Raw genomic sequence first — 25,863 nt, forward strand, 5'->3', positions numbered from 1 at the left:
CTCCACATGAGCCTTCTAGGAAGAGGCCTTCATGGCTTAGGGGCCTAGTTGATGATGCTGAAGGACATGCTGCACCCCGAGGAACCTTTTGTGAAAGTAAGAAACCTAATATGTATCAGGGATACCTGACCATCATGAGCACGATCATACAGAATGAGCCTTCATCATTCTTAGATGTCGTCAAGCATTAACTATGGAAGGGTGCTATGACCATAGAATATGAGTCTATTATGGAGAATGATATCTGGGAAGTAGTTCCCAGACCCCAGGGCAAGACAATTTTTACTTCCAAATGGATTTACAAGATATAGCATGCAGCAGATGGAAGTATGGAAAAGTACAAGGCTCGTTTTGTTGCTCGTGGTTTCTCCCAAAAGGAAGGTATAGACTATGATGTGATATTTTCACATGTTGCCAGATATACGACCATCCGCTCGATCATAGCCCTTGCCACTTCACAGGGATGGAACCTACATCAGATGGATGTCAAGACTGCGTTCTTGCACGGTTTTATCAAAGAAGAGGTCTACGGGAGCAACCCGAAGGATTTGAGATTTATGATTGAAAATCTCATGTATGCAGGTTGAAGAAGGCTCTCTATGGGCTGAAGCAAGCACCCTAAGCATGGTATGAGAGGATCGATAGCTACTTGATGAAGTTGGGATTCACTAGGAGTGAAGTCGATCCTAACCTTTACTTTAAGGTTGAAGATGACAAGCCTATCATACTGGTGTTGCATGTGGATGACCTCTTTCTATAGGTGCAAACCCTCTCATTCACAAATGTAAGAGGGAGATGGCTTCTGAATTTGAAATGAAGGACCAAGGACTTGAAGTGTGGCAGAAGCCAAGGGAAATTTTCCTATCTCAAGGAAAATATGTGGTAAAGATATTGGAAAGATTCGGTATGATGGAATGCAAGCTTGTGACTACCTCGAGGGTCTTAAATTTTAGAAGTTATATGGTAGTGATGTCGGACCAGAATTGGGAAATGCCTCTGAGTTTCAAAAACTCATTCGCATTGATGTTCTTGGTGAACCTCCGTCCGAACATATGTTTTGCAGTTAGCATTGTGAGCTCATATTTGGTTGAGCCTCACTGAATTGATGCCAGGAATCTTCTGAGATGTCTTCAGGACACAATCTCTCATGGATTAAGATACATTGTCGGAGATGTGAGACTACTTGGATATACTGATGTTGATTGGACAGGCAGTGTGGTGGACCGTAAGAGCACTTCCGGGTGTTGTTTCACCTTGGGATCCGCTTCGATATCCTGGATGAGAAGGAAGCAGAATTCGGTGGCTTTGAGCACCGCCAAAGCAGGATATATTGTTGCTAGCATGACCTCGTGTGAGGCAGTCTGGTTGTGAAAGCTCTTCAGTGAGCTATTTGGATTTACATTGGATACCACTGTGATTCTCTATAACAGCCAGAGGTGGGATTCGATCATTGAGGAATCCCATATTCGTTGATTGCTCCAGCAGATAGACATCATCTGGGATATGGTAATCTGATGAGCAAGGATGCTCCATCGCATTAAGATGATGTACAGGTTGATACACCTTGTCAAAGCCCCGAGGAAAGATCTAATCTGTGATTTTCCCAAACGACTTGGAGTCGGCAAGAAACCCTTGTAAAAGGGTCCTGCATGTTGCATACATTGAGCTCTGGGAGCTCTAAGGGCTTGCGGTTATTATTGGAGCAACATACGACCACAGGGTGACTCACCCTCCCCTCGTGGTGTGCACTGGAACAAGATGATTCGCTCTCTTGTGGGACAAGATGATTCGCTCTCTTGTGGAACAGGATGACTCGCTCTCCTGTGTAGCAGGATGATTAGTTCTCCTGTGAGGCCTAGATTGATGTGTTCTCCATGGCAATTGTAGCAGGATAGATGTGTTCTCCTGTGAGGCCTGGATTGATGTGTTCTCCTGTGAGGACAGGATTGATTAGTTCTCCTGTCCAGGCATCCTACCCATGCAGTCTGGGACTCATGGGAAGTACCTCTCATCTGTTCAATGAGCAGGGAAATGAAGTTAGGGACCATAGTAGTATCGATGGACGCATCATTATAACTACCGTACTCCCTACGCTAGGATGACCTCCATTGATCTGGGACCAATGATACTGGTCTGGGACCAGTGGTAGGAGTTGTACCATACTATGACGCTGACTTCGGGTCGGTTGAGACTGGTCTGGGATTAGTGGTACATACTCTTAGACTGACTTTGAGTCAGTGGAGGATGATATTGGTCTGGGACCATTGGAGTTGTACTCACTATGACACTAACTTTGGGTTGGTTGAGACTGGTCTGGGACTAGTGGTACATACTTTGAGACTGACTTTGAGTCAGTATGATACATCCTCGATCATTTCTTCTTCTTCATAATTCGGACAAAAGCAGAGTAGAACAGAACAATGCAAGAGCAGAGCAGAATAGAACAAAATAGTACAGATCAGTGCAGGGCAGAACAAGACAAAGCAAAACAGGCAAAATAGAGCAGATCAGGGCAAGGGTCAGGTTTTACAAGGCAGTGCATTTGATGGATGAATAGTAACGACCGATAGACAGATTGCAGATGAAGTTCTCCATGGTTGAGAGGGAGTGTTAAAATTGGAAACTAGGGAAAAACTTCATGTGGGTCATCTTATTCATGGCTGATAATATTTTTATTAGATTCCTCTCGTCGAGAGGTGTAGGATTGATATAAAGATCATCCAATTCTGATAAGTATTCATGGGATATGAATTTATTTTGATTATGGAATTATTATCAAGCCGACCTACAACTCATGTAGGCTCAGAAGCCCAACAGTCGCATCTATTCACCCACCAACGTTGTGTATAAATATAAGAGGACTTCTCCTCATTTGGACTCACTCATCTCATCACATCTCTCTCTCTCTACTGCGCATATATGAGTCTCTTCTCTACTGCGCTGAAATGGGTCTCTCTCTCACACACATGTGAAGCCGGAAGCTGTTGAATTTGAAGCTGCAACTGCAGAAGTAAAGATTGACTTGCATGGCCTAGAAGATATCCTCTTTGGAACTACATTGTAGGTTCATCTGAACCTCCTTTGAAAGCCGCAACTTTTGGTGGTGGAATGAAGTCAATCCGATGAACGGTTTGCAAGATAACGATTGCCCTAGTTTGAATTCGGAAACTGTTGAATTTGAAGCTGCAACTGCAGAAGTAAAGATTGACTTGCGTGGCCTAGAAGATCTCCTCTTTGGAACTGCAATGTAGGTTCATCTGAACCTCCTTTGAAAGCCGCAACGTTTGGTGGTGGAATGAAGTCAATCCAACGAACGGTTTGCAAGATATCGACTGCCCTAGTTTGAAGCCGGAAACTGCTGAAACTGAAGATGCAACTGCAGAAGTAAAGATTGACTTGCGTGGACTAGAAGATCTCCTCATCTGAACTGCGCTGTAGGTTCATCTAAACCTCCTCTGGAAGCCGGAACTTTTGGTGGTGGAATGAAGTCAATCCGACTGTCAGTTTGTGAGATATGGTCTGCCCTAGTTTGATAATGAAGCCGCTAATGCTGATGCTACTGATCTAGGGTTTGCTACTGCTGATATGAATCAGATTTATTGTACTATTTCTCTCTGCTGAATTATTGAAGATAAAAGAAGATTTTATCAAAGGGTTTCCCCACAAATTGTGGGGTTTGTCCCTGGCTAGCCGCCACATCTTGTGTCTCTTGTCTTGTCTTGTTTTCTGTTGATCGTTTAATGTTCTATCTGCACTTTACTTTATGTACATGTGATTGCTAATCAGTGGAATATAATAAGAAAAATAAGTAAATTGTTATAAGCATAGAACATACCATAACTTAACACCATTTCCACGCATATTATGGCAAAGGAGGTATATTTTCCACGCAGTGTGGCCTCTGATATTTTTATAAAATGCCCTAGTTTATTACCTATGGCCTTTAATGATTCTAGCAGCTAGTAATCTAGAGGTAGGGAATAAACTCTTATCCATACCGGCACCGAAGTAAATGTTTCTCGCTTCAGGACAAATTTCATCACCCAAGGTCGCATATAAAGACCTGCAGCTACATAGAAGTAAGGACCTCCTTCAAAAATCATGTCCTTATCCTCTATGTTTGTAACAAAACTATGAAGAAACCCTTGGATCCAAGGTGTAGATCTATATCTCCCTTAGGTTTCCAATGGTTCTTTATCCATGCGTGTAGGGCCTTCTCTATTGGCCATAACCCCATGAATTTGCATATCACTGCATAACTTGCCATGTGCTCCCTGTGCGCCTGTAGCACTAGATCACTTAACACCACTTGGGGTGTGATGGAAGCCCTTGGTTTACAAAGTCCTATCTGAATTTGGGGGTCAGCTTTCTGACTGTCTACTTCTATACATTTCTCTCTTCTAACTTCCTCCTGCATTTCTGCAATTTTCTGTGCTCTGATGTTTTCCTGTTTTCCTCTTTCTGTACACCTGGTTTCCACTTCCATGGGATTCTTGAAATGATTAGAGACTACATGACTGTAGGAGGGAGTAGAACTCCCCCCTTCTAGCCCCTCCATGGTGCCCAACACCGAAATCCTACTACAAACCCTAGTACTACGCATTTTTTCTCCTCATGGTCATTGAGATGCAAAATAAAATACACACATTGAACTTCGAAACCAAGTCCTATTGTATTTTAAGCACAATCACAAAATTTAAGTGTAATAAAAATAGTAGACTAGCTACTTGTAAGACAAGAAAGAAGAGAGAATAAACTGCTGAGAATAATGACTAATGTACCAAGGATAAAATTTAAATTACTCATAAAATATGATGATGTATTACTGATGACAATGAATAAAATATATAGACTCTTAGAGGCCAACCAATTCAAATTAGTTTGGGGTTTCATGTGCATTCATTAGGTTAAATCAAAAGCACTTTCCCTAGTTCGAAAATAAGTCAAAATTATACTGGGAGGCCCAAAACTAGTAAAGTATTCTCAAATGGAGTGAAATTAAGTGAAGTTATAAATCAATTAGAACTAATTAATAACTCTCACATGAAAAATACTAACCAATTAAAATCCAAAATAGAACTTAAAGTCAACTCATAAGAAGAGAAGAGAGAAAAATTGTAGTAACTGCTACAAAGTAGGGAAGAAGTGTGTACTCACTCTAGGAAGGCCTAGGCATGTGATAATATGAGTTAATGGAGTGGAAATAGCCATCTGATATTTCAGCTAGTGCCTAGTCAATGCCACATGTCATCGTAGGTGGCAACCCCACTAAAAATGGACTTATTGAAAAGAAAAAATGACAAAAACAGAAAATGTTCCAAATGATAAGGAATGTCTAGTAATGAATTAAAAGTGGTCATATGTTCCCCTAATAATGTATAGAAGTGGGTCTAATTATGGCCAGTGTGCAAGTCCTGATGAGGTCCTCATGAAATACTGAGTGCAATTTACCCCAAAATGTCCCAATATATAAGTATCAAATTTTTGATACCACATACTCGGTGTCCAATTGTTGTTGCTGCTACAAGACCCTCCAAATTTTGACCTATATTCAAATTTTTTAGCCTCCTTTAACAATCTAAGTTTTCATTTATAGTAATGAAATACATTTCATACTTGTTCTAAGTTTCCAATTCCCGTTGTGAAGAAAATCCAAGTGTCGTATTTTGGTAAGGGAAGTGTTGCACTTTGTGAAAGGGAGTTGTAGCGCATATTTAAGAGGAAAATTTGGTGTTTCTCTTGTACTAATGGATCCTATCTATAATAGAGATATGTATTAGAACCTTCCCAAATTTTTGTGCATTTTTTTGTTGATGTCGTCACTAGTGTTGCAAAGTGTATCTTAAGTTTCGCACTTGGATGTAATTGTTATTTTGTTGTCGTTTCAATGGGTACATGTTCAATTTGGGTGTTATGTGTTTTATTATTTTGTGGTTGATCATCTATGAGTGTGTGATCATGTTCAAGTCATAATATATTTTCATATTTGCTTCATTGGTCCCACACTTAGTCAAATTATGAAGTGGTTTTGTCTTCTCACCTTGCCCGACCAACCACTCTTCAGTCTACCTCCCTGAACTACGCATTGTGCAGTCTTAGGCCCCATTCAACTACCCTTTCCTCCTGGAACTGTGCACTATGTAGTCACAACCTCCAAGGACTATGCATTGTGTAGTAACAATGCTTAGTCTCTACCTCATGTCCGTAGAAACTACACAATTCTCTCTCCTAGTTAGTCGCACTGCCTAGTCTCACACAAAATTAATGCCTCACTTATTCCCTGTCCAGCACAATATTGTGGCTCAGTATTCCCTGAACTATGCATTTTGAAATCACAATGAGAAATCATGGCTCATTGCAACATTGTCTCCATCAACTGTACAATTATGTCTTCCAATCACTTAGCCATTACCCATTGTGCAGGCACAGTGACTAGAAATCCATCACTGCCATCTAGAACTACGCACTAGCAATACCTAAGCCTGCTCCTTAGTCCTGCACTCTATCTCGGGTTCAATCAGTGAATTGCATGAAGAAAAAGATAGACAAGGATATTTACGAATTGATGTTGTCTTGTCATGAATGAATTCCATCTAAAGGTACTGTATCTTGACATGACAAGATGATTCTCAAGGAGGATTCCAAGGAGATCATGTAAGAAGACACTTGTGAAGTTGGAGAGACAAAGATATCATCAAGTAAGAAAATGAAGGGACACTAGATCACAATAGAAGATTGAAGATCAAGATCACAAGGAAGACTCCATATCATCTAGCCTTTTGGAGGATGAAGATGAAGTACACACAATACTTATCATGAAGATATAAATATGGCAACAAGGAAGAGAACTTGACATTGACCATCCTTATTAAGTCCATGTCATCAGTGCCAAGTCATGGATTGTCCAAGTTTCACACCAAGATTCATATGGGTCATTGTATTTTTCCACATCATTGTGGATGTAATTATGTAATTTTCAAAAAATGACAAATTTAAAGTGTGTGGAAGTCCAAATGTCACTCAAAAAATGTGAAAAGTCATGTAAAATTCCAAAGGTCTCATAGGAGTTCAAAAAGTATATGGAAGCTCAAGAGTCATGAGGGGATCTCAAGAGTCACAAGGGAGGTGGAGATTCACCTCATTTGTTATATATACACCCTCATAGCTCAAGCAAAGGAATTTTCACCTTGGTTTCTCAAGCTAGGTATAAGAGAGAAGATTAGGCTTTGAGGAGGTAGTAGGTGCTTAACATTCCACTAGTGGAGCTAGTATTGTATCATTATAATGGTGTATCTTGGAACTTTCCCTCAAAAATTTGAAGCACTTGGAGTCGACACATTTTTCATGCATATGTCATTAATTATTATGAGACTATTCTTTCATTGTTTGAGATATATGTTTAAATAAACACATACTAATGAAAATGAACTATTTTGTTGCCTTTAGTATGCATCATTGAATCATGTGTCTTATGTTTTCATGATCATTATTTTTTTGTGAACTATTTTTCAGGATTACTGACGATTGTTTCATATCTATACGTGTGTCTTTATTAATATAGAACTACTAATTTTCTTTTAAATACTAGCTTTCTTTTCGTTCCATGAAAAAATCATTATACAGTTTACATTTGGATACATCACAAGGCTAACATACTTGTTTATCTCGAAAGTACATGTGTTTCTCTTGTGTCATTTATTGTAGCCAAGGAAAATATTTAAGATAATGGAAGCCACCCATACTTTCCAGTTAGGGCTCCTCCAAACACTGTGAGTTCTAATTGAGATTTCATACTGGGGATACCCCCTTATTGTTGGCAGCATCCAACACTGTCAACATCGCTTTAACACATATAGGGACTTTTTAATCCTGCATGTCATCTCTTTCTTTCTCTTCACCACAAATAATTTTGGTTGGTTCATGTAGATTTATTCTTTAAGTTCCCCATGTAGGAATTTTGTCTTCATATCCATATATTCTACTTCAAAATCAAAATCAACAACACTAGATGAAATAAATATAATAGAAGTTAACTTGGAAAAAAGAGTTTTTTTATTTATTTATTACCAAATTCAATTCCCTCTACTTGGTAATAATTGTTTGCTACTAACTGAGCTTTGTATTTCTCCACTTTTTTTCTACATTCAAATTCTTCTTAAACACTCATTTATTTCCAATGGGATCTCTTCTAGCTAATAACTTTGTTAAATCCCAAGCCTCATTTGTGTCTAAGGATACCATTTCTTCAATCATGTCCTTTTCCCAAAGTTTTCCATTCTCTAAATCCACTGCCTCCCTAACAATTATAGTACCATCATTAGTAATAAACAATGAAAATTTTCAATGAAAATCAAGTGGAGTATACATTTATTTATGCCGTATTTCCCAAACTAATCTCCTCAATACTAGACTATGTGGTTCTTCTTCAAAATCATGTTATTTTATAGAGTTTGGTTCATCATTCTTAAATTCAAACTATATCCTATCTAGTTATTTCTCCCTTGGTAGGACTTCATGTTTTAAAATATATTTGATTTATCTAAATATTACATATCAAATATACATAACCTTCTTAGCTTTTGGGTTCCAAAGCTTATAACCTTTCAGGCAATGTTCCACCTTTATATCTAATCAAGAAACAAATTTCAACTTTCATATCTAATTTACACCTATTCTGCTTTTGAACATGTACATAAGCATCACAACCAAATAACATGAGATGTTTAAGAGAAGGTTTATTACCAATCCATACCTCATGTGGAGTCTTATCATCCAAAATTTATAAGGGTGATCTATTTACCAAGTAACATGAAATATCCACTGCCTTTACCTTTCTCTCTCCATTAGCATCCTATTCATCATTTCCACAACTCCATTATGCTAAGGTGTGTATGGATTAGTCTTCTACCTTTCTATACCACACTTCTTACAAAATTATTCAAATTCATTCTCATAGAATTCTCCACCATTATCTATGCTCAACACCTTAATTTTCTTCTCTGTCTAATTTTCCACAAGAGCCTTAAACTCTTTGAATTTTTCAATTACTTTGTATTTCTTCCTAATGAAATAAATCCATGTATTCCTTGAGAAGTCATCTATAAATGAGAGATTCCTAAATATTTTACCAGATTTATCCCTTTTCCCTTGCAACACTAGAGGAGAATCTTACTTGATTTTTCTTCCCATATAAACAATGTTCATAGAAATCAAAATTTAGAGAGCAAATAGACATACACTCCACTATACCATTTCCATGTAGTACTTGAAAGACCTTCTCTCTGACATATCCCATTCTTTGATGCTACAACATTGTCTTTTATCTAAAGACTGTAGGAGTTTCTCCTTCTTCAGCTCCACTCTTAGGATCAATAACATTATTGCACCCATAACTAACAATTTCTCCCAATAGATTACAGAGAGTTGCAATACAAAATCCCCTCATCAATACCATTTTTCCTCAAACCATACTACAAGTACCCTTTTAAAATACTATTTTTACACCAACATAACTCATATTACTTACAAAAAGAAAATTTTTGGCCAATCGTGGGATGTACAGAACACTAGGGAGTGATCTAATCCTTCCACACATGAGGTTCAACTTGACATTTCCTCGTCTTATGATTTTGGCTATTGATTCATCCCCTAAGAAATTATTAGCACCATTAAATATTTCATACACAAAACCACTCCTTGTGAGGAGTCATATCAAATGATACCTTTGAGTCGACCAACAAAGCCTCATGATATGCAAGTGCACTTGAATAAACCAATTACACATTCCATCCTTTATTTAACAAAGTTTTTCTTCTGTAGAAGCAACGCCATCAAATCCCCTCCCTTTTGCAGAAAATCATGTAGATTCACAAGCTCATGCAATGTACTAAAGCAAGGGACAATAATCTACTTCTACTTTCAACAAGAAAAAGCCAATAGATCAATGAAAACAATATGATCAATGTCACATACCACAAGATGTATTTGGGGAAAGCCATTGCTCAAAACCCCGCTATATGTATTGCATATATTAGAAATATGAATGAAGATACAAAGCTTCTAAGATCACAAGCTAGCTCAAACTAAATCCTTAGCCTATTCAGTAGCTCTCCAAGCCCCTAATCTCTTGTGTAATTCCTAGGATGAATAACTTGTATTTAAAGGGAATTCATGCTTCCAAAACCGCACAATCCAAACAAAGGATCAATCTCTTGTGCATGCATGATATTTACACTCCAACTCAAAATGCCTAAGCTAGTTAAGTTAATTAAACTTAATTAACTATTTACAATTTGCTATGAGAATAGAATTTGATTTTAATTCTCATTTTAATTCAAGGATAAATTAAACTAGAATTTCTTGTTTCCATTTCTAAACACTCCCAATCAACAAGAAATGGATTATCATCTACCCCGATCCTGTCTATGTGAAACTCGAATTTACATCTTAACAATGCCTTTGTCAAAATTTTAGCATCTTGCTCCTCCATGGGAATCTACTCTAACAACATAATCTGCCTTAATACATAATCTCTGAGATGATGATATCAGATATCAATATGCCTGGAACGATCATGAAAAACTAGATGTTCAGAGAGTTTGATACAACTCTGATTATCACAGTAAATCACACTTGGATCCATCTGATGACCAAACAAACCAACTAGGATCTTCCTCATCCAGGTGGCATCACATGCTTCCTGACTTACAGCCATGTACTCTGCCTCTACCGAACTGTGTGCAACTGACATTTGTTTCCTGCTATACCATGAAATTGTCGTTGACCCAATACTGAAGATCCCTCTTGATGTTCTCTTCCCGTCGAATGGACTCCCTACCCAATATGCATCAGAGAAGCCTTGAAGCTTCACTCCCTCTTTCCTTCTGTACCATTATCCATACTGAGAATTTCCCCCAAGGTATCACAATACATGCTTGGTAGGCCTAACCATCGCTTGACTAAGCTGGTTAACTGCATAACACATATCAGTTCATGTGTTCACCAAGTACATGAGTGAACCCACAAGCTACTTGTAAATAATAGCTTCCACTACTTCCCCTGAAGTAGCATCCTCCTTCCTCCAATTACCTGCTAGAGGAGTCTCCATGGGTTTTCTGCTCTCCATGCAGAATCTCCTGAGTATCTCGTTGGCATACTTTCCCTGAGACACAAACAAATCCCCATCTCCATGCCATACTTCCATGCCAAGAATGTAATGCATGAGCCCCATGTCCTTCATCTCAAACTCTCTTGTAAGGTCCTCCTTGCAAGATCAACTGGTCATCACTTGTCAATATGATATCATCAACATAAAGTACAATGATCAACAATTTACCTTCCACCACTATGTGGTACAGGTTCGCATCTGCTTCACCCTTCGTGAAGCTCAACCTGATGAAGTAGCTATCTATCTTGGTGTACCAAGAATGAGATGCTTGCTTCATCCCATACAACACTCTCTTGATTCGGCACACACGTGAATCATAGTCAAAGGTCTCAAAAACTTCAAGATGCTCTATGTAAAACTCTTCCTTAATCATGCTATTAAGGAAGGTTATCTTCACATCCATTTGATTTATCTTCCAACCCATCTGTGTTGATATTGTAGAACTTTCCCACACTGTAGATCACCTGGTAATGCAATGTACTAAAGCAAAACACTTGATATACTTCTACAACAATTGAGCAAAAGCTTAATTGAACATGAGCAACATCAAGCATGAACAAATATAACTAAGAATGAGAAGTAATCAACCATAACACAGAAGATATATCATTGGGGAAAGCACTAGCCTAAAACCCCAACTCTGTATTATCATACAAGTGGAAATCTTGTTCAAGTTACAAAAACAATTAGCCCTCAAGCTATCCTGATCTTTCTGCAATCAAAAAATACAACTCACAGACTCAATAGACATAGAATATATCTTCCTCAATGTTATGAAACCAGCTCAAGAAAAAGATAGAAAAGATAGATCAACGCCTTAAAATTCAGCCTCTTCAAGGGGGCAACCTCCTTTACATTACATAAATGAACAATTCTTGGATGATTCAAATGGAAAAACCTCCTTTTTATATATAGGAGTCTAAGGAGTCACAATATAACCTAGCCGACCTAACAATAATAATATAAAGCCACAAAAATAACAATAGAGGGATTCTATGGGGCACAGTAATGACAATATGGGGACAATAGGGGCACAACAATATTAATAAGGGATGCAACTACAATAGTAATGGGGTAATCACTAGTATTATAGGGACCCAACATGCCCTTCTCCTTCAAAAAAGTGTTGTCCTCAACGCTTGAGTAGTTCTGGATGCTTCTGTATAAAATTTTCATCCTCCCACGTGGAATGTTCAGCGGATAAGTTCTTCCACTTGATAAGATACTCCGAAATTGATCGATTTCGTAGCTTTCGAGTTCTTGCTTCTGTGACTGCTTCTGGTTCCAATATAATTTTTCCTTCCTTGTCAAGTTCTGGAAATATTGTTTGAACTGGGAGCTTGTCACCTATAACCTTCTTTAAACATGAAACATGGAAAACTGGGTGCAATCGAGAAGCTGCAAGAAGCTCCAATTTGTATGCCATAGTACCAATCTTTTGCAACACCTTGTACGGAACATAGTACTTTGGTGATAATTTATTATCCTTCTTAGCTTGCTTGACAGACATTTGCTTATATGGTTGTAGCCGTAGAAATATCGAATCACCTACATTAAAACTTCTTTCGCTGCGATGTTGATCTGCCTATTGTTTCATTCTATTATGTGCCAACACGAGGTTATCCTTTAAGATTTGGAGGACTTGTTGTTGATGTTCGATGTGATGTTCTACTGCTTGACCCTTAGAGAATTTTCTCTTAAATATGATGTGATGGATGGTGGCTGATATCCATAAAGTGCCATAAATGGGGTCATTTTTGTTGTTGTATGGAAGGAAGTGTTATACCACCATTCAGCCAGAGGCAACCATTTGACCCATTGTGTTTGTTTATCAGATACAAAGCAGCGAAGATATCCTTCCAAACATTTGTTTACTATCTCAGTTTGCCCATCAGATTGAGGATGATAAGATGAGCTATGAGCTAACTGAGCACTAAGACAAAAAAATAATTATTTCCAAAAGTTTCCAGTGAAAATGGGATCTCTGTCACTTACAATAATCTTTGGGTTTCCATGTAGCTTTTGAACTGTTTCCATAAATGTAGTAGAAACTATACTGGCTTTAAATGGATGTGATAATGCACAAAAGTGTGCATACTTGGTAAGTCTCTCAACTACCACCATGATGACACTCTTTCCCTCAGACCTGGGTAAACCTATGATAAAATCCATTGAAACCTTCTCCCAACATTGGCCTGGAATGGATAAAGGTTGTAATAGACCCGGTGTCTTAATTGTTTCAACTTTATTTTGTTGGCAAACCAAACATTCTGCCACAAACTTTTGAATATCTGATTTAAGTCCATCCCAAAAAAATCCTTCTTAACCCTGTGGTAAGTTTTTAAAAATCCTGAGTGCCCTCCTAAGGGAGAAGTGTGCAACTCCATAAGAGTCTTTTGTTTTAGCTAGGAATTCTTACAGAGGTATAAGCGATCTTTGTACCATAACGAATCATTTTGCCAGCTAAATGTATCAGACGTATTGGAATCCTGTTGTAACTTTCGAATAAGTGCCCAAACTTCTTCTTCATTCTTCCATTCCTCCCTTGCTTCGTTTATCCAATCTAGTTGGATAATAGAAATGGCGCACAACAATGCTTCCACATCCTCATCCTTTCTTGAGAGTGCATCTGCCACCACATTTTGCTTCCCTTTTTTGTAGATGATTTCAAAGTCATAACCCAACATCTTTGTGACCCACTTTTGTTGCTCTTCAGAGGATAATCTTTGTTCTAAAAAGTATTTAAGGCTATCATGATCCGTTTTTACCTTGAAGTGTCTTCCCATTAGGTAGGGCCGCCATTTCTTAAGTGCATGGAGTATTGCCAACTTTTCCTTCTCATAAATAGCTTTGTGTAAGAACTTTCCCTTGATAGGACAACTTTCAAATGCAATGGGTCTTTCATCTTGCATTAAAACAACACCAATTCCATTTCCTGAAGCATCACATTCCACAATAAAGGTTTTTGTGAAGTCTGGTGTAGCTAAGACCGGTGCTTGGCACATTGCCTCTTTAAGATGTTCGAAGGCCTTTGTTGCTTCTGGAGTCCATGAAAATGCATATTTCTTCAATAATGTTGTTAGAGGTGTTGCTATTCTCCCATAATTCTTAACAAACTTGCGATAATACCGTGTCAACCCGAGAAATCCTCACAGATGCTTTATGGATGTGGGGATTTTCCATTCCTTAATGGCTTTAATTTTGCTAGGGTCTACCTTAACTCCTTCATGAGATACAATATGACCCAGATATTCCACCTCTTGTATTCCAAAGAAACATTTGGATCTTTTTGCATATAATTGTTTCTCCTCCAATAGTTGTAGCACCCTGTCAACATGTTCAACATGATTTTTCCAAGACTTGTTGTAGATTAGTATATCATCAAAAAATGCTAACACAAATTTTCTATGGAATGGTTTGAAAATGGAATTCATCAAACCTTGAAATGTTGAAGGTGCATTGGTAGGGCCAAAAGGCTTGACCAAAAATTCATAATGACCCTCATGAGTTCTAAATGTCTTCAGTCCTCATTCTGATTTGATGATATCCTGAACGAAGATCCAACTTGGTGAAGTAAATTGATCCATGCAATTCATCCAGTAATTCATCAATGACAGGAATGGGAAACTTATCTTTAATAGTGAGCTTGTTGAGCTCCCTATAATCCGGACACATGCACCATGATCCATCCTTCTTGTGCACCAATACTGCTGGAGCAGAGAAAGAACTTTGACTCAGTTGAATTATACTAGCCTCTATCATTTCAGCAACCATACGTTCAATTTCACTCTTTTGGGCATAGGGATATCTGTATGGCTTGATGTTTGGAGGAACACTTCTTGGAATCAGATGAATAGCATGATCATGATCACGCATAGGTGGGAGACCTTTGGGAGTCTCAAATACCTTGGAATGATTGTCCAAGACTTTTTGGAGATCTGGAGAAATATATGATTCCAATGTAGAAACATCTAGCGAACATAATTGTGCAATTACACCTCTTTGTTCCCTTTTTAGAAGCTTTGTCATACCGTTAGAGCTGATTATCTTTCCCGGTTTCCCTATAATACCCCTTAATTCAACTTCTTTTCCTTCCACATAAAATTTCATGAAAAGTTCTTGAAAATTAAAAGCTATTGTACCCAAGGATTGTAGCCATTGGACTCCTAGTACAACATCAGCGCCTCCCATTGGAATGGAAAGCATTGGGCTAGTCAATACATATTCTCCCATGGATAGCTTGATATTATGGCACTTTCTAGAGTAATTTATTGTTCCTCCATTTGAAACCATCACTTGACACTTTGGTGCTGGATATAAGAAGAAATTCAATTTTTTTACTACCTTACAATGAATAGAATTGTGGGTACTTCCTGAATCAATCAACACTATTACCTTTTTCTTCTTGATTTTTCCTTCTATCTTGATGGTTTGAGGAGTGGTAATTCCTGCCAATGCATTACAAGATATGGTCGGATTCATTTCTTCTTTATCTAGGCTTTGTTCTTGGAGTATATCCTCTTCTTTTGACCCTTTTTGCTCCTCTTCTTCTTCCTCTTCACAATCTATGTAGAATAATTTCTTCTCAGCACACTTATGACCTTTAGTGTATTTGCTATCACAACTGTAACAAAGCCATTTTGCTCTTTTTTCTTCTAATTGTTGTGGTGTCAACCTTATAGGTTGTGGAAAACTAGGGGCAACAACACTTCCGTCTTTATAGTTGTGAGTGGTATGCTTCCTGGTTGCCATAATTTTTCTTTCCATTTTTCTTGCTAACCTGAATGCCTTCTCTAATGAATCAGGTTCCCAAAGGTGAACATCATGTTGGATATTATCCTTTAAAGACCCTATGAACACATCAACCCTATGCTCCTCTAGAATATTTTTTACCCTTATGTTCAATTTTTGCAACTCCTCAATGTGCTCCATTATTGAACCCTTTTGTTTGAGACTTATCAATTGGCTAAAAAAATTGTTGCTTTTTGTATCCTCGTAATGTGCTATCAATTCTTCCATAAAAATTGCCCAAGTGATAAATTTTTTACGAGAGCAAAGCAATTGATACCATACAAACTGATTTGGTTCCAAATATAAAGTTGCAATACGTACCTTTTGTGTGTTTTGCACATTATTGAGATTGAAAAATTGCTCCATCTGTAATATCCATGTTGTGGGATCCTTGCCATCAAACTTCCTCATATCGATTTTTGGAATATGGTGGGTCTTCGATCCTACATTAGAGTCTATGATATAAAGTTGCAATACGTACCTTTTGTGTGTTTTGCACATTATTGAGATCGAAAAATTGCTCCATCTGTAATATCCATTGTCAGGCCAGGGTAACTCCAGCAATTAATGAGCGCAAGCAAGAATTTTATTGATTTGTTCATTAGACAATTATTTATTTATACATATACACAACGGATCAGTTCATCTTCTAGATGAATGTCCAGCTTCACCTCATCCATTTCGGATTAGGTGTCAACATTCCCCCCCTTAATCTGAAGGGATGTTGGTGAGTCCAAGCATCGTTCTGAATCTTTCAAGCTTTTCTCTTACAAGCGCTTTGGTGAAGATGTCTGCAATTTGATCGTTTGTGGAACAATGACGGAGATGGATTGTTTTGGCCTCAACATGATGTCGGATCAGATGATATTTAGTATTGATGTGCTTAGTACGATCATGGAACTTTGGGTTCTTGGCCAATTTTATTGCAGAGGTGTTATCAATCATGAGTGGAGTTGATTGTATTTGTTTTACCTGCAAATCTTCAAGAATTTTCCTGAGCCACACAATTTCTTTCGTTACTTCAGCTGCTGCCACATATTCTGCTTCTGTTGTGGAATCTGCTGGTACTGATTGTTTGCGTGATCTCCAGGAGACGGCTCCCGATCCAAGACTCATAGCATATCCTGAAGTAGATACCCTAGTTTCTTTGTCTCCATCGAAGTCTGAATCAGAGTATCCAATCAAGTTGAAGTCGTCCACCTGTGTATACTTGATTCCAAGGTCTTGAGTTCCCTTCAAGTACCTTAGAACTCTTTTTGCAGCAGACCAATGTCCCTCACAAGGCCTTTGCATGAACCTGGAGAGGATTCCAACAGCAAATGAAATGTCTGGTCTGGTAGTAGTGAGGTAGATGAGACTTCCTACAAGCTGTCTATACTTTGTTGCATCCTCAAATTCCTTTCCTTCAGTAGATGTGAGCTTTAAGTTTTGTTCCATTGGAGTAGAAAGGGGATTTCACTCTGTCATGCCAAATCTGTGTAACAAATCTCCAATGTATTTCTTTTGAGAAAGAAATATGGACTTTGGATGTTGGGTTACTTCAATGCCAAGATAGTAATGAACATAGCCCAAATCAGTCATTTCAAAAAAATTTCCTAATTCTTTCTTTATGGATGCAATATAGCTTTCATTGTTCCCTGTCATTAAAAGATCATCTACATATACCACAAGATATACAACTGTTTTGCCAACTTTCTTGACAAATAAAGTTGCATCATCAAGATCAAAATGATTGAAGTTGAGTTTCAGAAGATGCTCAGTTAGTTTTTCATACCAGGCTCGTGGTGCTTGTTTGAGGCCATACAAGGACTTCACAAGCTTGCATACTTTGTGTTCATGTCCTTTCACAGCAAATCCTTCAGGCTGAGACATAAAAACATTCTCTTTTAGATCTCCATTCAAGAATGCAGTTTTTACATCCATTTGATGGACTTTCCAACCGTTCTGAGCAGCTAGTGCAAAGAGTGTCCGGATGGTGGCCCATTTTGCTGTGGGAGCAAAAGTTTCCTCATAATCGACCCCTTCCTTCTGTGCAAAACCTTTTGCCACAAGCCTAGCTTTGTGCTTGTCAAGTGAGCCATCAGCTTTGTACTTGTTCTTGTAGACCCACTTGCAGCCAATTGGTTTGGTTCCAAATGGAGGATCAACCAGCTTCCAAGTGCCATTCTTTATGAGGGCATCATACTCCTTCTGCATCGCTTCTTTCCATTCATCATGAGAAGCAGCTTCTTTGAAGGAAGTTGGTTCAAAATCTGTAGACAAGTTCAATTCACAATCATAAGTAATATCCATATCAACAGGTGAATTAGAGTTATCTACATCACCTCCATCTTGTCGGTTTGTATTTATGGTTCCTGTTTTTCCAATTTCATCAGGATGAACACTTTTAAGTGTCTTTGTCAGCCACTTTGGGGGACCTTTCTGAGATGGTCCAGGCTGTTCTGTTGATTGAGTTGGGACTGAATCAAGATTAAGTCTCCCAATTCTATCAATTACATCACTTAAAGCATCATCCGTTGTTGAAGTGTCATGCAGGGGAGATTGTTCTTCAGAAGAAGATTCCACATGTTGATCTAGTATAGGAATCCCCCCTTCAAGATGTGGAATCTGATTATCAAACTCTTGGAATGATTTCGGTTTTGTGAATCTATCCAAGCGATCAAGTTTCCGCTCAACAACACTGTCTGATTTGGATGATTCAAGAAAAATGACATCTCTAGATAAAACAAACTTTTTATTTACTTCATCATAAAGGCGGTATGCTTTAGATGTGTTTGAATACCCCAGGAAGATACACTTACGACTTCTAGCACCAAGTTTGTTTCTATGTACCTTTGGTATTAAAGCATAACAGGTGGAACCAAAAATCCTGAGATGTTTTACCGAAGGAACATGTCCATACCACAATTCATAAGGAGTCTTGTTTCTTATAGCACTAGATGGACATCTATTCTTTATATATGCAGCACATAGAACAGCATCAGCCCAAAACATTGTCTTTACATTTTTGAAGAAAAGCATGGATCGTACCATATTCAAAATTGTTATGTTCATTCTTTCAGCTACACCATTCCGTTGAGGATTATAAGGCACAGTTGTTTGATGTTTAATCCCATGTTGGCGAAGATAGTGTTCAAATTCATTTGATGTATATTCTTTTCCATTATCAGTGCGAATAGACCCAATATGAGATTGTGCATCATTTTCAATCCACTTATGAAAATTCTTGAATGTTTGAAAAGCATCAGATTTGTTCTTGAATAAGTAAACCCAACACATTCTGGTGTAATCATCAATAAATGTCATGATATATTTATTTCCATTTGCAGAAGAAACAGGCATTGGACCACATAAATCTGAATGAATAAGTTCAAGCTTCCTATGTGCTCTTGAATGTGAATCATGAAAAGACTGTTTGTTGTGCTTTCCTAGAATGCAAGCATCACATTGTTTATGTTTTCTAGGAATTGTAGGCAAACCAGCAACACCATTTTTCTTCAACAAGCGGATACTATCATAGTTTAAATGTCCAAATCTAGCATGCCATAATAAACTTGATGAAAGTGCACCTTCTTCATGATGAGAAATATATGAGAAATGTTGTGCATGAGCAGAGGTTCCTTGCAGTTTAAGGAGTCTTTCTTCTTCTATACCCCTCATGACAAGTGAGTGGTCAGATGCCTTTCTTACCTCAAGCTTGCAATCAAACATGTGAATGGAGTGACCTTGCTGGCGGATGTGGACCAGGGACAACAAGTTTCTCTTCAGCTGTGGGAGATATAGAACATGATCCAGAAGAAAGTCTGGAAGACCAGGCAGTTTAAGCCTGATTGTGCCAAGCCCTGATGGCTTGATTTTTGACCGATCTGCAAAGTATACTGCTCCATCAACATTGTCAGTGAAATCCTCAAAGAAATCTCTCCTATGAGTCATATGACAGGTTGCTCCTGAATCGAGCAACCAGTCATTTTTCGAAGAAGCAAGTGAAGCATTAAATAAATCTTCATTTACTCCAATGTTACATTGTGCCTCAATATAGTGAGCGGATTCAGGTGCTTTACCTTTGTCTGTGTCATCAGTTTTACCTTTCTGCTGATTTCTTCTCTGCTCAACTTTGTCCCATGGTAGCTTGCATGTAGAAGCATCATGTGATCCATTTCGTTTGCAGCAAATGAAATGCAGATCTGCCTTTTCTGCTTGAGGATGTCTACCCCCCCTGCCTCTGAAGTATCTTCCTCTTCCTCTTCGTCCACCTCTTCCTCTTGTAGAATCTTGAGCAAGATGCTTTTCTTTATGAGCAAGGAAAACAATCTCTTCAGAAGATTCAGGGACTGTTTTCTTTCCAAAGGCTTTCTCTCTTTCAGCAAACTTTTTCACAAGAGTGTCAAAGGTTATATCTTTAAGATTTCCATTTGCTTGTAAAGGCTCAAGATAGTTAGAGTAGGTAGGATAGAGTGCTTTGAGAAAGGCAATAAGAGAGATATCCAGCTCAACCTTAGTGGATTTAATATCATGCACTATAGACTTTATTTCAGATGCAAGAGTAAGAGGATCATTATTTTTCAGTTCAAGAGTGAAGAGTTTAATCATGAGCTGAACAACTTCAAGTGCAGAATGTGTATCATAGAGTTCTTTCAGCTTTTGTAAAGCTTCAAAGGCAGTGGAATAGGATGAAATATGACGACTTACTTCCTCATTTACAGATGCTGCGATCAATGCAAAGGCTTTGCTGTTCTTGTTTTCCCAAATGGCGAGTTCTTTGTCTGATGTGGGCTGCACAGGGTCTTTGTCTTCTTCTCCGACACACACTCCTTTCCACAGTTCATTGTAGATAAGGGTGTGTTTTACCATCCGGGACCATTCAGAATAGTTCTCCTTGCCAGTGAGAACTATTCCGACCATAGAAATGATTGAATGCATTCTGTAAAAAAATATCTCTGCCAAAAAAAAAACTTTTGTTGACAAAAGACTTCTGTTAAAAAATCCTCACTTTACAGCCTTTAAATCCCTCTAATATGTGGCAGAAGGCATCAGAATTTCATTGAAATATTATATTACTTTGTGGTTCAATACAGCATAAAAAACAAACTGTGCAATTGTTCTGACTGATATGACCTTGAATGCTTTTGAAACTGCTTATATGACCCCTTTGAAAACTGCTTACAATACTAAAATTGTTATCATAAATACATAGCAACGGCACACATTATACTGCCATTAAAATAATCTCTCTTGTACCTATGTCACTATGAAATATGATCCACATCCGTTCGTTCTGCAAAAAAATAATGTAGCAGGCCAGCGCAGAAACCAATGCATACCAGCATTGACAATAACTAACATGATCGAACCATCATACATAGTCTTTGATGTTACATACCGTTCAAAAACCATTCAACGCATAATATATATATCACATAGTCTTTGATGTTACATATGCGTTAAAAAAAACATTCCACGGAACCATGAAAACGCTGTCACCATTACACAGTCAATAAAAACGCAGTCACCATTTCAGTCTTCAAACAGGTTCTGCATGAACTTTGCACGAATATTTCTTCCAACTATAATATCTTCAAACTGGTTCCTTATGAACTTTGCATTGGAAAAAGGCAGAGCCCAACCAGTATGCATATTGACGGAACCGAAATGTTGTCATCCAAGAACCTTGTTACTGTTACCGGAAGAGATTCGTCAACAGTTGCAGCCATTGATATTATTGCAACATTTCGAGCTGTAGTCTCCCAATCTCAGATCAATGAATCCAAATGAAGAGAAATAGTACAAAATCCCCAGGGAAATCAAGAAAATAGAAACATAGCTACCAATAAAAGAACGCAGTCCACAGCAGCGTTTCTTCAATATTAACGCAGACTTCAAAGCAATACCATGTCAATAAAAAAACGCAGTCTTCATTAAACAGTATTCAACGCAGCAATGAGAAGAGCGAAGCATTTCACAATAAAACACAGTCTTCAGTCTTCAACGCAGTCACATGAATCAGTATTCAATAAACTAAGAAGGCAACCACCAAAAAACGCAAAATCTTGAACGCATACCACAGTCACCATTGAAAAACGATACCTCAGCTCTCAGTTCAACAGCATCAACGCATAGGTAACGGAGCACAACGCAGCGTTCCAAGGAATGAACGCATCAACTCAGGGCGCAGTACTCAGGGTCTGAGGGTGCAGTCTCCAGAGGCGCAGTCTCTGGCAGTCAAAGAGCGCAGCGAATTCAGGCAAAGGCAGAGGCAGAGCCAGGGAATCAAGCCAGAGCAGCTCTCAAGACAGGAGTTACTACTATTTTAGGGACTGGGACCTGGGCTCTGATACCATGTCAGGCCAGGGTAACTCTAGCAATTAATGAGCGTAAGCAAGAATTTTATTGATTTGTTCATTAGACAATTATTTATTTATACATATACACAACGGATCAGTTCATCTTCTAGATGACTGTCCAGCTTCACCTCATCCGTTTCGGATTAGGTGTCAACATTCATGTTGTGGGATCCTTTCCATCAAACTTCCTCATATCAATTTTTGGAATATGGTGGGTCTTCGATCCCACATTAGAGTCTATGATATCATGATTAACATTTCTTTTGTTCACATCATGAGTTTCCTTTACTACCTTTTCACCATTAGTAAGTATTTCTTGTAGAAAATTTGTCAAATCTGTCTTCAAATCTGCCATGTCTCTCTTCAAATTTGTCTTCAAATCTATCTTCAAATCGTCCATCTTAGTTTCCACGCCCTTTATCTTAGCTTCTATTAGCTTTTTTGAAAGTGACATTTGTTGCACTTGTTCTTGTAATTTTGTTATATCATGTAGCATTTCTTCCTCTTCTTCATGATTTATGCTAGAGCTTTCAAGTTCCTTACTAGGTGTTTGCATTTTCTTTCCTCGAGGCATGAGTTACCGATAATAATGCTCTACTATGCCCTTTGAATTCCTTCAAAATAAATTTCAAACCAATCTTAAGCAAAAATTTAAAAGAATCTACACACCTTTTTTCACTTTTTAGGAGCTCGATATTGCCTCTGATGTATCTCTATACATTCAAATCATCCAATTTTGAAATTGTGAACTATAGTAGCCATCTATGTCCTCTTTCCAACGCCAGAAGTCTGATCCAAATTGGATTCTCCAAGGAAGATTTATGCGAAATCTCCCACAGTGACCTAATTATAGACTAGTTTAGTAGAGCGAACGTGTACGACATGCCACGAGTCACTGTTTTGACCTTTGGCTCTGAAAAATATACAAAAGAAACTACAGTCCGTCCTCTTTCTATAGCTTCTTACAAAATTTCAATCCAATGCTTAGAGAGAAAGTTATGACGATTTTCCCCAGGTCACCTGTTTGGAATGTAATTCAGGAGTCTGCAAAAATACCAACTTCCTCAGATCATATCTCCGTAAATATAGTGCGAAAATCTCCGAAGTTCGGACCCGAGATTCAGCGTGATGTCTTCTCAAATGGGTTTTTGTTTTAGCTTCTGAAACATCGCAAAAAAAAAGTTATAGCGAAAATTCCACGATGACCTTTTTGGAGCAGCGAAACCCTAGAATCCAAAGCTCTGATACCAAATTTTTTGAAACCAGCTCAAGAAAAAGATAGAAAAGATTGGTCAATGCCTTAAGATTCAGCCTCTTCTAGGGGGAAACCTACTTTACATTACATAAATGAACAATTCTTGGATGATTCAAATGACAAAACCTCCTTTCTATATATAGGGGTCTAAGGAGTCACAATATAACCCAGCCGACCTAACAATAATAATATAAAGCCACAAAAATAACAATAGATGGATTCTATGGGGCACAGTAATAACAATATGGGGACAATAGGGGTATAACAATATTAATAAGGGATGCAACTACAATAGTAATGGGGTAATCACTAGTATTATAGGGACCCAACACTCAAGCCCTCCAAGCCTCCTATTTCCTTGTGCAGTTTTGATTGGGGTCCAATGATATCACATGTGTGAATTGGCCTCATCACACTCACTATAACCTCAGGTCCAACTGCACAATCCATAAGGAATAATATTCCTTCTGCATGCAAGGAATATTCACCAAGAAATATCCTAGCAATTAATATTACACTGTCCCTCCATCTGATCTCAACTGGGTCTCTGACTGAACTGACATGCATGAGTTATCCATGAGTGAATACTCAGTTATCTAAAATACAGTGGCTACATGCATGCAAGCATTAACTAACTGAACTCTCATTAATTTAACAAACTGTTAAATTAATCTAACTAGACTTGACTAAGTTAAACTAAGTCAACTGATTACAACTCAATATTCCAACTCATCCTTATCTCTTTAACTGAAGGTTAAATTCCTCAATTAATGGAGAAATTGTTGCATGTGCTCACATAGACTTCAGGTTTGATTTTCCTTAACTAATTAACTCAAGATGAATTAATTAATTAATTTCCAAACTGTTGTTGATATCAAATTCGAATTTTACTTCCTATGTTTAGTCTAGGGACTGACTAAAGTAAGAAGGGATCCCAAAATGCTATTTTTAGAAAAGTTATTTCTAGCACTTTCACTTTTCACCCATTGTAGCTAAAATCTCCAATGGTTGAACTGCTATTTATAGCTCGGCTACTTATAGCAGTGTTATTTTTAGCAATTTCTATTTTTAGCATTTCTTGTTGCACACTTTGCAACACTCCCTCTCAACAAGAAAGGGATTATCAGCAACCCTGATTCTGTCTCTGTGGAACTCAAACTTGCATTTTGACAATGCCTTTGTCAAAAGATCTGCATCCTGCTCCTCGGTCGAAACATACTGCAACATCATGATCCTCTTGACCACACAGTCCCGTAGATGATGGTAATGTATATCTATATGCTTGGGCCTATCATGAAACACTGGATTCTCATAGAGTTTTATTCAACTCTGATTATCACAGTATATCACTGTAGGATCCATCATCTGACCAAACAATCTGTTAAGTTTAGGTATGTTCTATGCTAGAGCAATTTATTTTAATTTTCCAATATCTTTTCCAGATTAGCAATCACATCAGCATTAAAATAAACTGTAGATAGAACTTAAATATAAATCGCAAAAGACAAGCCAGACAAGAGGACACAAGATGTGGCACTAGCCAGGGACAAAACCCACAGTGTGGGGAAACCCTTGATCAATACTTCTTTTATGTTCTTCAAAGTTCAATAGAGAATGTGAGAGAGATAGTACATTTACAATAGAAGTCAACACTTTGACTTTTGATATTTGCGGAGATTAGTTGAAGACATATTGCTTCAACTGATTCTCTAAGGTGACTCCTTCACCTATCATAGTGTTGCCTCTCATTCATTTGCTACACATTATTGTGTGACACTTTGTTGTATTGTCACATGTGTTGAACCTTGATGACTGAGCTGCTCTCATCTTCATGCTTCTCATCATGCTGCATCTTCCATGGTCTTATTCATCATCAAGCTGCACATGCTCATGATCTCATTCATCATTATGCTGCCCATGATCTCGTTTATTATTATGCTGCCCATGATATCATTTATCATCATGTTGCCCATGCTCATGCTCATGATCTCATTCATCATGATGCTACCCATGTCCATGATCTCATTCATCATCATGCTGCCCTTTATGATTGTAACTTCTAGCCTTGCTAACAACCCTTCAAGCCTTAAGGCTACCTTATGTTCCACGTTGTCACCTATAAGGAAAAATTATATTGGAACCGGAAGCAGTTATAGAAACAAGAACTCGACAGCTACGAAATCGATCAATTTCAGAGTACCTTATCAAGTGGAAGAACTTATCCGCTGAAGATTCCACATGGGAGGACGAGAATTTTATGCAGAAGTATCCTGAACTACTCAAGCGTTGAGGACAACACTTTTTTTGAA

This window comes from Pinus tabuliformis, chromosome 3_2 (assembly GCF_031772625.1).
Source record: "Pinus tabuliformis cultivar Carrire ecotype Pingquan chromosome 3_2, CPIR1, whole genome shotgun sequence".
Lineage (NCBI taxonomy): Eukaryota > Viridiplantae > Streptophyta > Pinopsida > Pinales > Pinaceae > Pinus > Pinus tabuliformis.